Here is a 17694-nt window from a genome sequence, read left to right as displayed (position 1 = left end):
AGAAATTTGTCCACTGGAAGGAGAAATCGATATTCATGCCGTGAGGTCGGAGGGTACCCAGATGGAATATAAGGTGTTGCTCCTCCATCCTGAAGGAGGCCTCATTTTGGCACAAGACGAGGCCTTGGATCGACATGTCAGAATCGGAGTTAAAATATATGCCCGCCAGGAAGTCCCACTTGCGGCAGATGGTGTGGAGGTGCTCGACGAAGCAGTCCCCCAATTTGCAACAGGTCTCACCGATGTAGAGGAGGCCGCATTGGGAGCACCGGACACAATAGATGATCCCAGCAAGATCCCAGGTGAAGTGTTGCCCCACATGGAAGGGCTGTTTGGGGTCCCGAATGGAGGTTTATGGAGGAGGTCTCCATCTCTGGAGACAAACTGTCAACTGACATCTTGTATAAACCTACTAATTCCCATGGATGTCTCAACTATTCCTTTTCCCACCCTATCCCCTGTAAAAATGCTATTCCCTTTTCTCAGGTTATTTGCCTCCATCATATCTGTTCCCAGGATACAGCCTTCCATTCCAGGACATTAAAGATGTCCTCCTTCTTTAAAGAACAGAGTTTCCTCCCTTTACTATTGATGGGCCTTCACCCGTATCTCCTCCATTTCCCATGCATCCATGCTCACCCCATCTTCTCCTTTCCATAGATGCTGCCTGACCTGCTGAGTTCCTCCAGTGCTCTGTGTGTGTTGCTTCGGATCCAGTATCTGCAGACTTTCTCGCGTTCGTGTGTTACAAAGCACCGCGCTTCTTCCTGTCCCTGATGTTTCACGGGAATAGTCTGGTAACTCTTGCATCAGATCTTCCATTCGTTTGGAGTATGCAGAGGGAGAATTGCATTACTTAAAGGCTAGCTACTTCTATTTGTTACAAAATCCCCAATTGTACAGGCTCAAATTTGACAGCTTCCCCCTTAGTTTCATGGAAACAAGCCTTCTATATTTCTGTTTAAAAAGACTACTTCTATGCATGTGATTGTGCCCTTGAAGGTCATGCATGCATAATTGAATTTCTATTTCTATTTTATGTAGACATACAGCACAGAACAGACCCCTTCAGTCCAATGAGTCTGCACCACCCAATTACACCCATGTTACCAACAAACCTTCTAATTAGGCAGATGAGGTATCCAGACGGACATTTGGTTGCCACCATGCACATTTGAGCATCTCTTTTTGTTAACATGCTGGGTGCACAGAAGATCCAGAACAACAAGCTGGCCTTTGCAGGAAGTACAATGAAAACATATCAATTTGCTGAGTAAGTTCTTTTGCACTGGAAGTGTAAATGCTGTACTGCTCAACAGAATTTCAAGGCCTTTGTTTCTTGTGGGTGTTCAAGTGAGTTCTTTATTCTTGCTTGGTCTAGGCCGGGGGTCGGCAACCTGCGGCTCCCGAGCCATTTGTGGCTCTTTCACCTCTGTGCTGCGGCTCCCTGTGGCTTTGGGAAATAATTGGTCAGTATTTAATTAAAATGTATTTTATGTTAGTTTGTTAGCTTTTGAAATGTAATTCTAAATTTGAAGATTATGGTGATCTTGTACAATCTAAGTGTGGCGACATCCGAAACGGCTCACAATTAGCCAGCATTCCGGCTAAGGGAGATAGCCTACAGGGGTTTGTGAGTACGCGTCTTTTGCAGCATCTGCGTCCATGGGGGCTGGGTTGAGAGAGGCTTAAAAGCAAGGCTGTTTAGTTCGAATAAAGCTATCTTTGACTCCAGTTTACTGACACCGCTACAACGTGTTTTTATCGCTGGCTGTCCAGACGGAAGGTGCTGAAACGCTTTGTCGCGTGTCTGGAAGAAGTGAAAACTTTCCTGGGCAGCAAAGGGCTCACCTTTCCTGAGCTGGAACAGCCAGAGTGGCTGGAAAAGCTACACTTCATGGTAGACATGACAGCGCACCTGAACACGCTGAACACAGCTCTTCAGGGGTAAGGACGTACAGCCCTGCACATGTTAGAGGATGTTTTGGCATTCGAGCGCAAGTTGACGTTGCTTGCCAGAGATTTACAGAAAGGCACTTTGTCTCACTTCCCCAATTTGAGAGAGTTCAAACAAGGTCACGACATGATAATTTCGGAGTATTTACATTCTGCAATCATCGCAATGCAAACATCGTTTGGGAAACGCTTCTGTGAGTTCAGAGAGGAAAAAAACACATTATCCTTCCCGGTCACTCCCTTAAGCATCGATCCTTCCCTACTGAATACGACTGCATTGGCAGGTGTGAGTCAACCTGATCTTGAGATGGAACTGGCCGACATAGCCGACAAAGACATATGGGTGTCCAAGTTTAGACGCTTGACAGCAGACCTTGAAGATGTTGCCCGTTCTTGCTCAGAAACACAAATGGAGTGATATTGAAAACCTTCCAAAACCGGACAAACTTGTGTTCGAAACATTTATGTAAACATTAAAAAGTATGCGCTTTGAGTCCTGTCGATCTTTGGATCCACATATGTAAGTGAGCAGGTGTTCTCCAACATGAACTTTATTAAAAACAAACATCGCGCATGCCTCACAGATGACAGCTTGCGATCCTGTGTAAAGATGAAGGTGACGTCATACAGCCCTGATGTGCAGACGCTGTGCGCTGAGGTCCAGGAGCAGAAATCCCATTAACCAAGTATGATAAATATTTTAATTGCCTATTATTTTATGTGTATTCATATTTTTTCACTGTTCAGTGAAATAGTCCTTTTATTTTTCAGGCTGACAGCTGGCTGATGTTATTTTTGGTTTGCTGCTGGCGGAAAATTTAAGTTCGGCGTTTTTCATAAATACAAGAAGGACTCAAATAGACATTGAGTATTTTACTTTAAAGTAACTTTCAACCCAACGTCTTTTTTTCGGAGTTCAAAATGTTTTTGTTGCATGCAGAAATGTAATTTCGTTTTCTCTGCAGGAGTTCATCAATTTCATAAATGCAACACATTATAGTTTGTTTATACATAGCATAAAGGCAAAAAAAACGTTGTATGCAGTGTTATTTCATTTTAAATGTCAAACGGGTTTTGCGGCTCCCAGTGTTTTCTTTTCTGTGGGAAACGGGTCCAAGTGGCTCTTTCAGTGGTAAAGGTTGCTGACCCCTGGTCTAGGCTTTTTGTTCTCGTACACAATTAAATGCATACCCAAAGGTAAAGAATCTTTTTAAAGGGTAGTGTTGATATAAGTTCTTTGGTATATTAGAAGTAATTATTTATTCATTGATTCAACTCTGAGATTCTTTTTCTTGTGGTAATACCCAATAAATCCAAAATAGAATAATAACCGTAACAGAGTTAGTGAAAGACCGCAACTACTTGGGCATTAAACCAGTGTGCAACAAACTGTAAATACGAAAAGAAAGAAATAATGTTCATAAATAAGTATGTAGTAGGTATTGAGAAAATGAGATCAAGAGTCCTTGAAAGTGAGTCCATAGGTTGTGGGAACGTTTCAATGATGGGCAAGTGAAGTTGAGGGATGTTGTCACCTTTGGTTCAGGAGCCTGATGGTTGAGGGAAATTAACTGTTCCTGAAACTCGAGGTGTTAATTCTGAAGCTTCTGTACTTTCTTCACGATGGCAGCAGCAAGAAGAGAGAATGACCTGGGTGGTGTGTGTCCTTGATGATGGATGCTGCTTTCCTGCAACAGTATTTTGTGTACACATACTTAATGGTGGATAGGCTCTACCTGTGATTCACTGGCCCATATCCATTACTTTTAGTTGGATTTTCCCTTCAAGTGCATTGGTGGTTCCATAAAGGACTGTGATGCAGCCAGTCAATATACTCTCCACTACACATCTATAGAAATTTGTCAAAGCTTTAGATGTTCAAATCAATGAATGAAAGAAAACACAACCTAATTCACACTGATTCCCGTTCTCCACTGACCATCTTCAACAAAACGTGGCTCAGTCCTTGAAGGAGAGTCAACACACAACTGTGCCTAACACAAGGCAAAGTTAACTCACCTCTTTTGCACCCTCTCTCTCCCACTTGAGTTTCTGTCTTACCCTTTCTTTCCCATTTGTGTCCTTTCACTCTCATGACGTTTGAGGCATGACTCGTATTGTTTGTGACATTGTGGCAATTTGTTCCACATGAATCTGTAAGAAAGGGGGAAATATACCAGATGGTGTGTTGTCTTACAAAATGCCTGTCAGGCTTAAATAGTTAGTTGTGTATGTGTTGTGATGTGAGTGATGGACAGTGATAATCTTTAGATTTTTTGGGTTTAGAGACATAGCATGGCAACGGGTCCTAAGGCCTGTGCTGCCCAATTACACCCATTTGACCATTTAACCTACTAGCCCTCATGTCTTTGGAATATGGGAGGAAAACCACCAGGTCTCAGGGAAAATGTACAAACTCGTCTCAGGACAGCGGTGGGAATTGAATCTGCATTAGTGAAGTGTAATAGTGTTATACCACCCACTGTGCTACTGTGCTGTGCCATGGTAATTGTATGATTGTGGAGGTGGGGCCATTTGAACTTCAGCTGTGAGTTGTTAGATGTGGTGGAATGGGTTGTAGTACCTGGAGCAGTGTATAAGGCTGGTGGTGCAGTTAGTGGGGATTTGTTTGATGCATCCTCAGTTTGATCATGTTTGGACTAACTAATCCAATCTGGCTCCTTATACACATGTTCTTTAGCATTTCAAATGTAAACTAAAAGCAGAAAATGCTGGAAATACTCAGAGATCAGACACAATCTGTCCAAAGAATAAGAATAGAATCACAAGTTAACTGTTTTTTACCAGCACATCCAGAGTCACATCATAAAAGGAGAGTCCCTATTCTCTTGTGATTTGCCCCAAACTTCCCAAGACAAAGGCAGTGAGTGAGTACCTCGCGTGTTCAGAGCTGCAATGGTGATTCAGCTGCACTAGAACGAATGGTGCTTCGTGGATGTTTTGTCACATTACATAGCTCCAAGTGTGTGTTGCATATATGGTGTTTACTGATTTAATCTGGTATGGGTAGCTTACGCTTTGTGATTCTGGGGCATGTTTCCCAGTGCAATCCATTTTCAGCAATTTGACAGATTTTTCGGGTCCAAGAAAGCAACAATTAAGAGATATATTCCAATAAGAAGGATCTCACAAGACGGAGAGAGGAGATTTGTTCTGAGGTAAGCATCCAGGCACCATCCAGGCACCATTACTTCAATAGTTGGCTGAAGGTCCAGGGAGGCTGATATCTTATATCCGTTAATTTCCTCGCAAAAAGTCAAAATCTGGGAATTTGAATGCAGTGTATAAGATGATGAAGGCCATTGCTCGTGTTGGTAGCCAGAGGCTTTTTCCCAGGATTGAAATGGCTAACACGAGAGGGCATAGTTTTAAGGTGCTTGGAAGTAGGTACAGAGTGGGTGTCAGGGGTAGATTTTTCGCACAGAGTGGTGGGTAAGTGGAATGCACTGTGGTGGAAGCAGATACAATAAGGTCTTTTGAGAGCTTCTCAGACAGGTACATGGAGCTTAGTAAAATAGAGGGCTATATGCTCGGGAAATTGTAGACAGTTTCTAGAGAAGGTTGCACAGTCAGCACAACATTGTGGGCCGAAAGGCCTGTAACGTGCTCTAGATTTATATGTTCTATGTATCTGACTGACTGTGTAGTTGAATCTGCATCCTGTTATCAAGCATGGCTTGTGCCCACTGCATGCTCAGTCCACACTGGGAGATCATTGCCATCTGATTTCACTTCCTCTGCTTCAAGCCAAGCTTAGCAAATTAAATAAGAAATTGTGCTCTGACACTCAGCAAACGTAACGGCAGTACTGACGGTAGTGTAAAGGTTAGTGAAACGCTCTACAACGCCAGCGATCGTCGATCAGAGTTCGACTCCTGCTGCTTTCCTCTACGGAGTCTGTAGATCACACATGTGACCGCGTAGGTTTTCCCCAGGCACTCGGTTTCCTCCCAGGTTCCAAAGTTGTACAGTGAGCGTTAGTGAGCTGTGGGCATGCTGCTTTGGCGGCTGAAGTGGTGCAAAACCTGCAGGCTGCCCCCAGCACATCCTGTGTCGGTCATTGGCGTAAAACAGTGTATTTCAGTGTAAGTTTCAATGTTTCGAACATGTGACAAATAAAGCTAATCTCTATCCTTATCCTTTGATTTTGTAAAGTAGAAGTGAAGAACCTCTTGTACAAACCCAGTGCACTGACGAAACCTTGTGACTATTTACATGCTGTTGTTTGTTAAATGGCAAAGTTTATTGATTGACTATACTCAATACAAAGTTGTATTTTTGTATGCAGTGGATGTTCATACAGTGTATCATTCAGCATTTTTTAAATGTCAACAACAAACTCTTATTGATTTGCAAGCTGGGGAAAAAATAAGTAAATTAACATACGAGCAGTTTGTGGTCATTAGTAACTGCACCACCGAACAATTATTCAGCCATGCTTAACCATCATGCTACATTTTGTTATTGACACAGAAATACATTGGAAATCATAGAAAAAAATCAGTTATATGTACCTGATCTAAGGGTAAATCCATAAAACACAATAATAATTATAGTGTAAAATAAATGATGCATTTAAGTAGCAAAAATGAACTAGTCGTATTATGTTACGGGAGGGTAACCATTTTGTTTTAAAACTATCAGAATCTGCTTCAGGTTTAATATCATCAGCATATATCATGAAATTTGTTAACTTTGTGGCTACAGTACAATGCTATACATGATAATAGAGAGAAAAAAATCAGTGAATTAGAGTAAGGCAGAGAGAGAGAGAGAGTTAATTAGTTAAATAGTTAAATTTAAGTAAGTAGTGCAAAGAAATAGGAAATAAAGAAGTAGTGCAGTAATACCGTGAAACATGCCATTTGCATCAACTCAAATCAGCGAGGATTGTGCTGGGCAGCCCACAAGGGTCGCCACGCTTCCGTTGGCAACATAGCGTGTCCACAACTCACTAACCCTAACTGTAAATCTTCAGAGTGTGGAGGGAAGTAGGAACATCCAGCAGAAATGGGGAGAATGTCAGTTCCTTTTGGCTGTAGTGGGAATTGAACACCTTTCATTGATCGCTGGCTGGTGCTGTACAGCGATTGTGCTAGCTGCTACGATACCATGCTGTCCAGTAGCCTTCCATAACCAGATGTAAGCAATATTTTCAGTGGCATAAGTCAGAAAGAACACAGAATATTGCAAATAAAGATGTTAGTAATGACAATCCAGTCAAGATGGTGCTTGCGTATGATGCTCCTTCAGTCGACATTTTCTGAATAGATCATGAAATCATATATTTCACTTCTTTTATGTCCTTCACATTTGCTTTCCACCTTGAATGTGATTCTGGAACTGCTCGAGATTGTTTGGGTGTTTCGTCGGCCTGTAGTCTCTGAGGGGATTCCGGGAGGCAGAGGCAGCATGCAGGAACCTCGGGGCGAACAGGCTGCGAGTCAACGTTCAACTCCATTTCGCCAATTAAAGCTTCCATTGTCCGCAATTAAATGATGAGGGAGATTGAAACATCGAGGAGAAAGCAGAAGGTGAGTGTCAGTAGCCTGCCTTACTATCACTGGCAGATCATTCTGCTGTTGGAGAAGAAAATCGCTGCTGAGATCACTCTGCGACAGAGAGGAGTGACTGCCTTTTTATCACTGGGGAGATCGCTCTGTGGCAGAGAGGGGTGACTGCCTTTTTATCACTGGGGAGATCGCTCTGTGGCAGAGAGGGGTGACTGCCTTTTTATCACTGGGGAGATCGCTCTGTGGCAGAGAGGGGTGATTGCCTTTTTATCACTGGGGAGATCGCTCTGTGGCAGAGAGGGGTGACTGCCTTTTTATCACTGGGGAGATCGCTCTGTGGCAGAGAGGGGTGATTGCCTTTTTATCACTGGTGAAGTTGCTCTGCTACCAAGAGTATTTTATAATTTTTTACATTCTGTGTTTTTCACCCAATCTTTCTTGGTTTTATTTTGTGTTCAGGGGAGGGGGATTTGGGGATTGATGTGCCTGTTCCGTTTTTGTTTGTTTTTTTTTTGTGTGGGGAGGAAGGATTTGGGGGTTGATGATTGTGCTGCTGCTCTTTTCTTTCTTGGTTTTGTGACTAGCTGGAGAAGAAGAATTTCAGAGTTGTGTGCTTTGATAATAAATGAACCTTTGAATTGAATAACACAGCATATTAAAGGCCGATGAGTTTAAAGTTGTGGTTTCCCAACTGATAGAAAAGGAAAAATTATTTATTCATTTATTTGTTTTTCAGTGTCTGAGCTTTTTTGGCATTACCATGACTTATACCTATTCCAAAGTGCCCTTTTAATTTAGAACATAGAGATTATCCTATTTATGAACACAAGAGATTCTGCAGATGCTGGAAATCCAGAGTAGCACACACAGAAGGCTGGAGCAACTCAACAAGCTGAGTTTGGTGAATAAAATAGATTTTTATAACAATCTAATTGTTCTAGCCATTATTACTATAGATCTGTTTTTAAAAATCCTGATTATTAATTAAAGTTAAATCCCACAATTGCTGTAGTGGGATTTGATCTCACATTCATTGATTGTTGGTCCAGGCTACTAAATTACTGGTCCAGTGAATTTTTGTATCACAGACAAAACCTTGAGGGACAATATCCTGAAAATAGTGTGTAAGACGGTGCCAGCAAGGTCACATTACTGCTGAACCCAATTCTGTTTTGCGAGCTGGTGGCTCTGGAGCAGATCTGGAAAGTGTATCCAGCTGATTTAAACCAGGATCCCATTGCGACTGCACTGCTACAGTTCTGTTTTGAGTGGAAGGTGGAATTTCCGTGAGTTTTTGCCAACACCAGCCGTTGGCAGGGTTGAGGAGGTTAATGTCAAAGCTTTCCTGTAATGTGAAGTCTGCAGTGGCAAATACCTAGGCCTCATATCTCTTATACTTAGCTTCATTTGTGCAGCAGCTGCCACACCAACACTTTCCAAGCTGATATAGGAAACTTTCCATGGTTTTACTAATCTACAGCTTGGATTGGGCAAGATTGACTGTGTGGCTAGGCAGAGCTCAAATGCCATCCATAAATTTGTAGTTGATGTTGGCAGAATCTCAAATCCTAACAAGGAGGAATGAGATAGATTGGCTGGTTGATTGGTGTCACAACAACAGGCTTGCACTCACTATCAGTAAAACCAGGGAATTGATTGTGGACTTTGAGAAGGAGAAATCAAGAGAACATACAACAGTTCTCATCAAGGGGTCACAGTGGAAAAGGAGAGAAGCTTAAAGTTCTTGGGTGACAACTTCTCAGAAGATCTATCCTGTGCCGATTTTAATGTACAGTAATTATGAAGAATGCATGTCAGTGGCTATTTTTCATTAGGAATTTGTGGAGATTTGGTATATCACCAAATATTCTAGCAAATTTGTTAGATATATTGTGGACAGCATTCTTCTGGTTGAACACTTCTTCTCTATCTTGCTCTCTCCTTTCACTATTTATTTTTTCTGTGTTCTTAATGTAATTTTACGTGTTGTATTGTACTCAATTGCTGCTGCGAAACAGCAAAACTCATGATACATATCAGTGATAATAAACCAGATTCTAATTCTGATATTGTGAGTCTCACAGCCTTCAACGGCCTTTGGCCACTTAATTTTTATTTATTTTTATTTAGAGATACAGAACAGTAACAGTAGCCCTTCAGCCTAATGAACCCATGCCACACAATTACACCCAAATTAACCTACTTGAGATTTCCTATGTCACCAAAGACAGTTACAAATTTCTACGGATGCACTGTGGAGAGCATTCTGAGTGGCTGCATCACTGTCTGGTATGGGCGGAGGCTACTGCACAAGACCGAATTAAGCTGCAGAGAGTCTTAAACTTTGTCATGGGCACTAGCCTCCATAGTATCCAGGACACCTTCAAGGAGCAATGCCTCAGATTGGCGGTGTCCATCGTTAAGGACACCCAACACCCACGACATGCTTTGTTCTCATTGCTACCATCAGGAAGGAGGTACAGAAGCCTGAAGACACACACTGAACAAGTCAGGATCAGCTTCTTCCCCTCTGCCATCTGATTTCTGAATGGACGTTGAACCCATGAACACTAACTCACTTTTTTTTTAATTTCTATTTTTGCACTACCTATTTAATTTAATGTTTTAATAACTTTTTTATTATTATGTATTGCAATCTACTGTGACCAAGCAACAAATTTCACAACATATGCCAGTGATATTATAAAAACACAAAATGCTGGCAGAACTCAGCAGGCCAGACAGCATCTATGGGAGGAGGTAGTGACGACGTTTCGGGCCGAAACCCTTCTTCAGGAAGCCCTGATGAAGCCTGTCTGGCCTGCTGAGTTCTGCCAGCATTTTGTGTTTTTATTTATTTCCAGCATCTGCAGATTCACTTGTGTTGCCACTGATATTAAACCTGATTCTGTATATCTTAGGGCTGTGGGAGGAAACTGGAGCACCAGGAGGAAACCGACATGATCACAGAGAGAACATGGAATCTCCTTACAGACAGCAGCAGGAAATGAACCCGGGTTGCCGGCACTGTAACGGTGTTATGCTAACTGCTACACTACAGTCTTGCACCCAGATACTAGAAGCCTAAGCCTCAAAGCATGGGCAACCCTCATGAGCATCAGATAGACAACCGGCACGTTCTGCCAACTCACCACCTAAGAGGAATAAAGGACAACTCTGCTAAGCTATTAGGGCAGAGATTATGGATTTGAACATGTTTAATATCACCAACCAGTGTTGTTACTCATATCTTTGGACTTGCTTTTAATGTAAAAAGGAAAATGTTATAGTTGCAATGAAAATACTCACATAATCTTTCTAACCTCAAACCAATAACTATTCTTCAAGATTGTTGGCTGATTTTTTTACAACTCTTTACAACTGTACAAAGGTGCCAAGCATTTAATATACACAAAAGCTCACATTACATGTTCTCACACATAACCAATTACAAATCTATTAAATGCCTAAAGTTGGAAGGCCATTTTCATTACCTAGCTCAATTGAATGACAACATTTTAAAGGTGTAAGCATGTTTAGCCTCCTTTCCCTTTTCCTCTACTGTTTACTTTCACTGCAGTTGTTTGTCTGGGAACCAAAGAACAAAAAATGCACAATTTGTATCCTTTATTTGGAGTTTGCAGGTTATAGCATCAGGCTTTCAGCTAATTTTCCTGTTCTCTGGTAGGTAATCCAGGATGAGCTTGATTTGTTTCAATGAAGGTCAAAGGCTTTGATAACGAGGAATGAGCCTATCCTCGAGTAAACATTTTGGCTAACAACATGCTTCATATCAAAGTCAAGCCAACATGATGAAGTTTCTGTATTTCTTTCACAACTTGTCAGCTTTAAGACCTCTTATTTTCTCTTAGTAAATTACAGAAAGACAAGAATGTTTACCTTGCTTAATAGTAACCTTTCTGTGGACTTTACAGCTTGTCTGGTGTTCCTTGAAGGTCGATTGGGTTTTCAACTCTGTTATCTCTTAGCTGTTTGATGGAGTGGCCCAGATAACAGGAGTGGGCAAAAGGATGAGAAATTTTTTGAAGATCAAAAGTGGCTGTTCATTTTGTTATCTGACTCTATCTGTTGTCATAGTAACGAGTTTCTTTTAACCTCTGCCATCAGATGATTTGTCTGTAACTCTATGCACTGCTTCTGCCATTGACTGCATTGAATCAGATCAGAGCTTGTTTAAAATATCCAGAGGTTTCCGGCTATTGCCTGTGTCTGACCCTTCAGATCTAGTTAAATCATTCAGAAGCCTTCAGTTGAAATAAGTTACTTTAATTAGGAAGTGTGAGCTTTGAGATGGGAAAAACAATTTTAATTATGGTTGTGGTGTAAGTATGTGATACATTCTACCACGGAAGTCATAGTTATTAATCTACCGGCCTATACATGGTTCAGAGGGATACTGTCTCATCTCTGAATTAGTATATTGTGGGGTTCAAGTATCATTGCAAAAATTTTAACATCAAAACTTAGCCTCAAGTTTGAATCCAACTTTGTTCAAGATGCTGGCTTCTAGAAGGACTAAGAGAGCAAAGCAAACTATACCCTTGCAGGTTAGATGCCTCTGCACTATTTTGAAAAATGAATAATGAATTATTTCTGGCATCTTGGTCACCATTATTATTCAATTAACACTGCTAAAATAACTTTTCTGGACATTTGCAGCTTATGAATGCTTGCTCAAAACAAATTACTTATTACTTTGCTAATATTACAACAGAAACAGAAGCATTTAATTGGCTTTTAAGCACATTAGAATATTCTAAGGTCAGGAAAGGTGCTGTGGAAATGACAAGTTTTTTTTCTTTTTATCTAACAGTTGTGAGAGTTCTATATTTTAAATTACCATATTTAATGTTTCTTGATGAAAAGTTTTTTTTGCTGTCAGCTGTGTAGGGATTTGAAAAAGTCATTTGAAAGTACACTAATCAACATAACATTTTGAAATAAAGTATTTTCAACCTTCTTAAGTCATAATGAGATTATATTTTTCTTTCCGTGTATTGGACTAATGGCAGCTTTATGAAGGAGGTAATAATTTTATTTGATTCAAAAAAACTGTCACATATATTTGAGGAATAGTAGATTTGATAAATTAAATTAAAGTTTTAAATTTAATCTTTGGCTTTGGCTTTTTTCGTGATAAGCATCAGCATTGAAGTGCATGTTTTAATTGCTAAAATGTGCTTATGATAAATAAAATGATCAAAAACAGTGATTTTAGAATATTTGAAGAATACAAAATCATATTATGTGCATGCTCAGTCCTTAAGTAACATTTTGTTGCTGAACCTTAATTGATGCAAATCTATCTTCTGTTGAATGTTGGGTCACGTTATGGTGGTAAAGTTATTATGTTAGTTCACATTGTTCCTCAATATCTATCAATGGAGTTCAACGCATTTGATGAGTGTCTCAAGGAGAGAAACATCCGTTAACTCCCTGTTTCAGTTCAAAATAATGTCATAGGTTCTTTCATTTTCTCTAAAAGAGGAGATTGATGGAACCTGTACTACATTGACAATTTTTATTTGAATGCATTTGGAATTAGTTTCCTGATGGGAAGGCTTGAGAGTTTTAAGCTAATGTGACATGGGAAACAGCACTGGAAAAATTAACAAAGTTAAAAGGTAAATCATGGGAGGTATTGTATGGCTTTAGGAAAGATCAGATGAAAGTGAGTTCATGATGTAGATATAATATGTTAGGATATTAATGCCTGAAACATATTAAAGAAGATTGTAGAAAACATAATTAGTTAAATGGAATTAGGATGTTATGACAATAAATGATATTTGACAAAAAAGTGGAGCAGGACGGAATGCTAAATATTCGTTGATGCAAGTGTTCGGGACTGGAGGAAGATGTGACTAGGTGATGGTATTAACCAAGGAGAAATACCATATCATGAGCAATCAAGGAATGAATCTATTTAGTGTTAGGTGAGAAATTAGAGGTGCAACTTCAACCTGATTTTCTAGGCTATTAACATTAGCAGGATATAGAGAGTAAAACAGAATGGAAATGACTGATGAAAACTGCAATCTTTGCCACCAATAAGGAGGCCAGGAACCTGCTATATGCAACACCATCTGCTGCTAGCTCCCTTCCAATTTTCTTACCATCTTGATCTAAATATATACAGTATTGCCCTTCCTTCACTGTTGCTGCCTCCAGTTTCTGAAAGACTACCCAACAGTCCTGTCACATTGATCACTGTGCACATTGGGATGAAATTAAAAAGCTGCAGATGCTAGCATTCACCTCCCTTGGAAGTTTCATGTTTTATTGTTTTACCACATTGCATCACGACAGAGTTAATGTGGCTTTTTTTTGACACTGATCAACAGTAAAAGACTCGTGTCAAAGTGAATACAGATCTTTATAACGTAATCAAAATTAATTACAAATATAAAACACAAAATAATTGATTGCATAAGTATTTACCCCCTTCAAGTCAGTATTTAGTAGATGCATGTTTGGTAGCAATTACAGCCTTGAGTCTGTGTGGTTAGGTGTCTATCAACTTTGCACATCCGGACACTGCCATTTTCCCCCATTCTTCTTTACAAAACTGCTCAAGCTCTGTCAGACTACATGGGGATTGTGAGGGAACAGCTCTTTTCAAGTCCAGCCACACACTCTCAATGGGATTGAGGTCGGGACTCTGAATCGGCCTCTCCAGGACATTAACTTTGTTGTTTTTAAGCCATTCCTGTGTTGTGTTGGCTTTATGCTTGAGGTAATTGTCTTGCTGGAAAACAAATCTTCTCCCAAGTCGCAATTCCCTTGCAGACTGCATCAGATTTTCCTCCAGGATTTCCCTGTATCTTGTTGCATTCGTTTCACCCTCTGCCTTCACAAGTCTTCCAGGGCCTGGTGCAGTGAAGCATCCCCACAGCATGATGCAACCACCACCATGCTTCATGGTAGGGATGGTGTGGTTTTGATGATGTGTGGTGTTTGGTTTATGCCAAACAGTGTTTAGTCTGATGACTTAAAAGCTCAATTTTGGTTTCATCAGACCATAGAACCTTCTTCCAGCTGACTTCAGAGTTTCCCACATGCCTTCTGGCAAACTCCAGCCAAGATTTTCTTTCAACAGTGAGTTTTTTTCAATAGTGGCTTTTTCTTTGCCACTCTCTCATAAAGCTGTGACTGGTGAAGCACCAAGGCAACAATTGTTGTATGCACAGTCTTTCCATCTCAGCCACTGTAGTTTGTAACTCCTCCAGAGTTGTCATAGCCCTCTTAATGGCCTCCCTCACTAGTCCCCTTCTTGCACGGTCATTCAGTTTGTGTGGACGGCCTGCTCTAGGCAGATTTACATCTGTGCCATATCCTTTCCATTTCTTGATGATTGACTTCCCTGTACTTCAGTGACTGGGAAATTTTCTTATATCCATCTCCTGACTTGTGCTTTGTAATAACTTTTTTCTCAGAGTTGCTTGGAGTGTTCTTTTGACTTCACGGTGTAGTGTTTCCCAGGATACTGACTCTCTAGCAGTTGGATCTTCCAGATACAAGTGTATTTTTTCTACAATCAATTGAAACACTTCGAATGCATGCAGGTCTCCAAAAACAGATCTTCATTTAACTAATTATGTGAAGGGATAAAACTGAAACTTAAATTGAACAAACACCAAAAAAAATTTATAAAAATTGCATTGGCAGTAGCCAAAAAGGCTATTGCAGTTACTTGGAAATCAGATTCATACTTAACTAAGAACCGTTGGAATAAAGAAATTTTTAGCTGCATTGCACTTGAAAATATTACTTATAATTTAAGAAATGAATATGATATATTTCTGAAAATTTGGCATCCTTATTTACAAAAGATAGGATTAAATATATAAGCTCTTTGAAGATAAAGTTATTAGCCATTTGGGGAAAGAAATAAATATATATATTAAAGTTATTTTCAACTCCATGGAGCATGTGGAGATCTTCCGATATCCAGGCAATCTTTCTATCTTTCTTCTTTCTTTTTCTTTTCTCTTTTTTTCAGATGGGGATATTAAGGGGGGAAGGGTTAAGGGGAGGGGGGAGGGCTGATATTATACTCTACTATTCTACTATACTATTCACTCTCTGTAATTATCTTAAAAAATCAAATAAAAAATATATTAAAAAAACTAATTATGTAACTTCTAAAACCATAATTGATGATTTGGTGTGTCAAGTTAAAGGGGGTGAATACTTATGCAATCAATTATTTTATGTTTTATATTTGTAATGTTACGAAATTCCCGTAATTGGATCACTTACCAGCAAAGATAGAGAGGTCCGTTGAAGTCTGATGGTACTATTTTTAAAAGTCTTTATTTATAAAGGGGCACAAAAATAAGATTAATACAGACATTCAGATAATATATGTCGTCAATACTCAATCTAAAAACGCAGGTATAATAATAATCATCAATTAAGCAATAGCTCTATCGTTTGTCTAGGGGATATTGTATTGTCCGATGGAAAGATAAAAGTCACTGTCCTTTCAAGCTGCAGCTCTTTGGGTTTAAGAGAGACGGTTTTAAACTCACCTGGGTCTTTTATGAGGCCAATCCATTGAGTCGGGGGAGTTGGTTCCCCGTTGTTAGTTCCAAGTCATTTTCAGTGGTACCAACCACCAGCCCCCAGGCAAGGGAACCGAATGCACGTGGCTTCCTTCAAATGGCTTCCCGCTATTACGGGATCGCTAGTGTTTCTTCTGGTGCGTCTGAGGGGCTGTGCCTACAGCCCTTTTATCTTAACTCGCAGGGTAGTAGATGTCAATCAGGTTGGGTTGATGCAATCTCTCTCTCAACCAGCCCACTTTGCCCGAGGGCTTGCACGTAGCATAGTCCCCAATCCACAAATGTTGTCTCCAGGAGACAATGGCCATGTCTCTCATTTCCTGGGTCCTCTGACCCAACCCAATAATGCTCTTGTGATTCTCACAAAGGAGGGGGCTACCTCGCACCCTTCGGCCCCTCAGAGCTGTGGTACATTCATAACACCCCTTTTCTTCACAGCATTTTCACCAGCGGTGAAAACGAAGTAGTACAGAGTCTTACAGGGTTTTAGAAACTAACACAATACAAAAGTTTTTTTTTCTGCAGAGTAATACAGTGATGCATTCAATTCAGCATCCAAACGGTTAACGATTACAGTGGCATTTCCTTTAATCTTTTAACATTTTGTACCTTACTAAAGTCTTGTAGCATCAGGCTTCAACTTAATAACCACCTATTTTTTTTTCTTCAGCAACAAAACTAAGGAATTGTGATCTTAGCTTACGTGCATCTACAAAAGTTTATGTGAATACTAATCTTTTCGGTCGTTTTCAACTTAACAGGCAGGCTTCCAAGGGGGTTGTCTTTATTATTCACAGGCTTTGTCAAAATCCCGTACAACCTGCTTTGCTATTTAAAATGGCATCCCCATTAACTGTCGCCTCTTTTCCGGTGAGTTCCCACGTGGGGAACTTGAGTAATCTGGCGAGGTAAACTCCCGCCCACCTTTTTCATAGGGGTTATTTTATCAACACCGTGTCCCAAACTTAGACCATTTCCACCCAATTCTTTAATTTTACACAAGTGGCTAGCCCTCTCGTCAGGACCCTTCAGGCTATTAGGTTTTAATTTGAACTCTTTGTTCAAGCAGCATTTTGAATTCGACCTCTTCACACCACATCCTGGCATAACAATAGAGTGGGGGGCCCCGCTATCTCCCTGCTTACTCTGTAAGCGATCTGCTGGGTTTAAAATTTCTTCATTCAACTTGGGAACTACAGACTTTCCGTTTCCTTCAATAATAATATTTATCTCCCCATTTTTGAGCTCCGCATTAACTTTGAACACACCTTCGAGCACAAACACCTGGGAACTCTCACTTCCCACTGTTAACAAGGTTAACCCTTTTTTTCACTGAACCAAGTCTATCTGACCCACAAGGACGGCCGCCCCGTTCCACTGAATCAAATACCTCAGACTTCTTCTGAGCTCTGTTACTAGGTTCAGTACCACGTGCATCCCCATCTTGGACACACTCAAATGGGACATTGGCCTCTTCCAGGCTTTCAATACCCGTACCCTTTTCAAATTCTAAGTTCCCCTGATCCTCCCAGGTACTCTCTGGGCAACTCCCTTCTGGAGTAAACTCAACCCCGCGGGCTGAAGCAACCTCATCTGCCAACCCAGCAGACTTCTTC

Source organism: Hypanus sabinus, chromosome 20, assembly GCF_030144855.1.
Source record: "Hypanus sabinus isolate sHypSab1 chromosome 20, sHypSab1.hap1, whole genome shotgun sequence".
NCBI classification, from domain to species: domain Eukaryota; kingdom Metazoa; phylum Chordata; class Chondrichthyes; order Myliobatiformes; family Dasyatidae; genus Hypanus; species Hypanus sabinus.
This window is presented reverse-complemented; position numbering follows the sequence as displayed.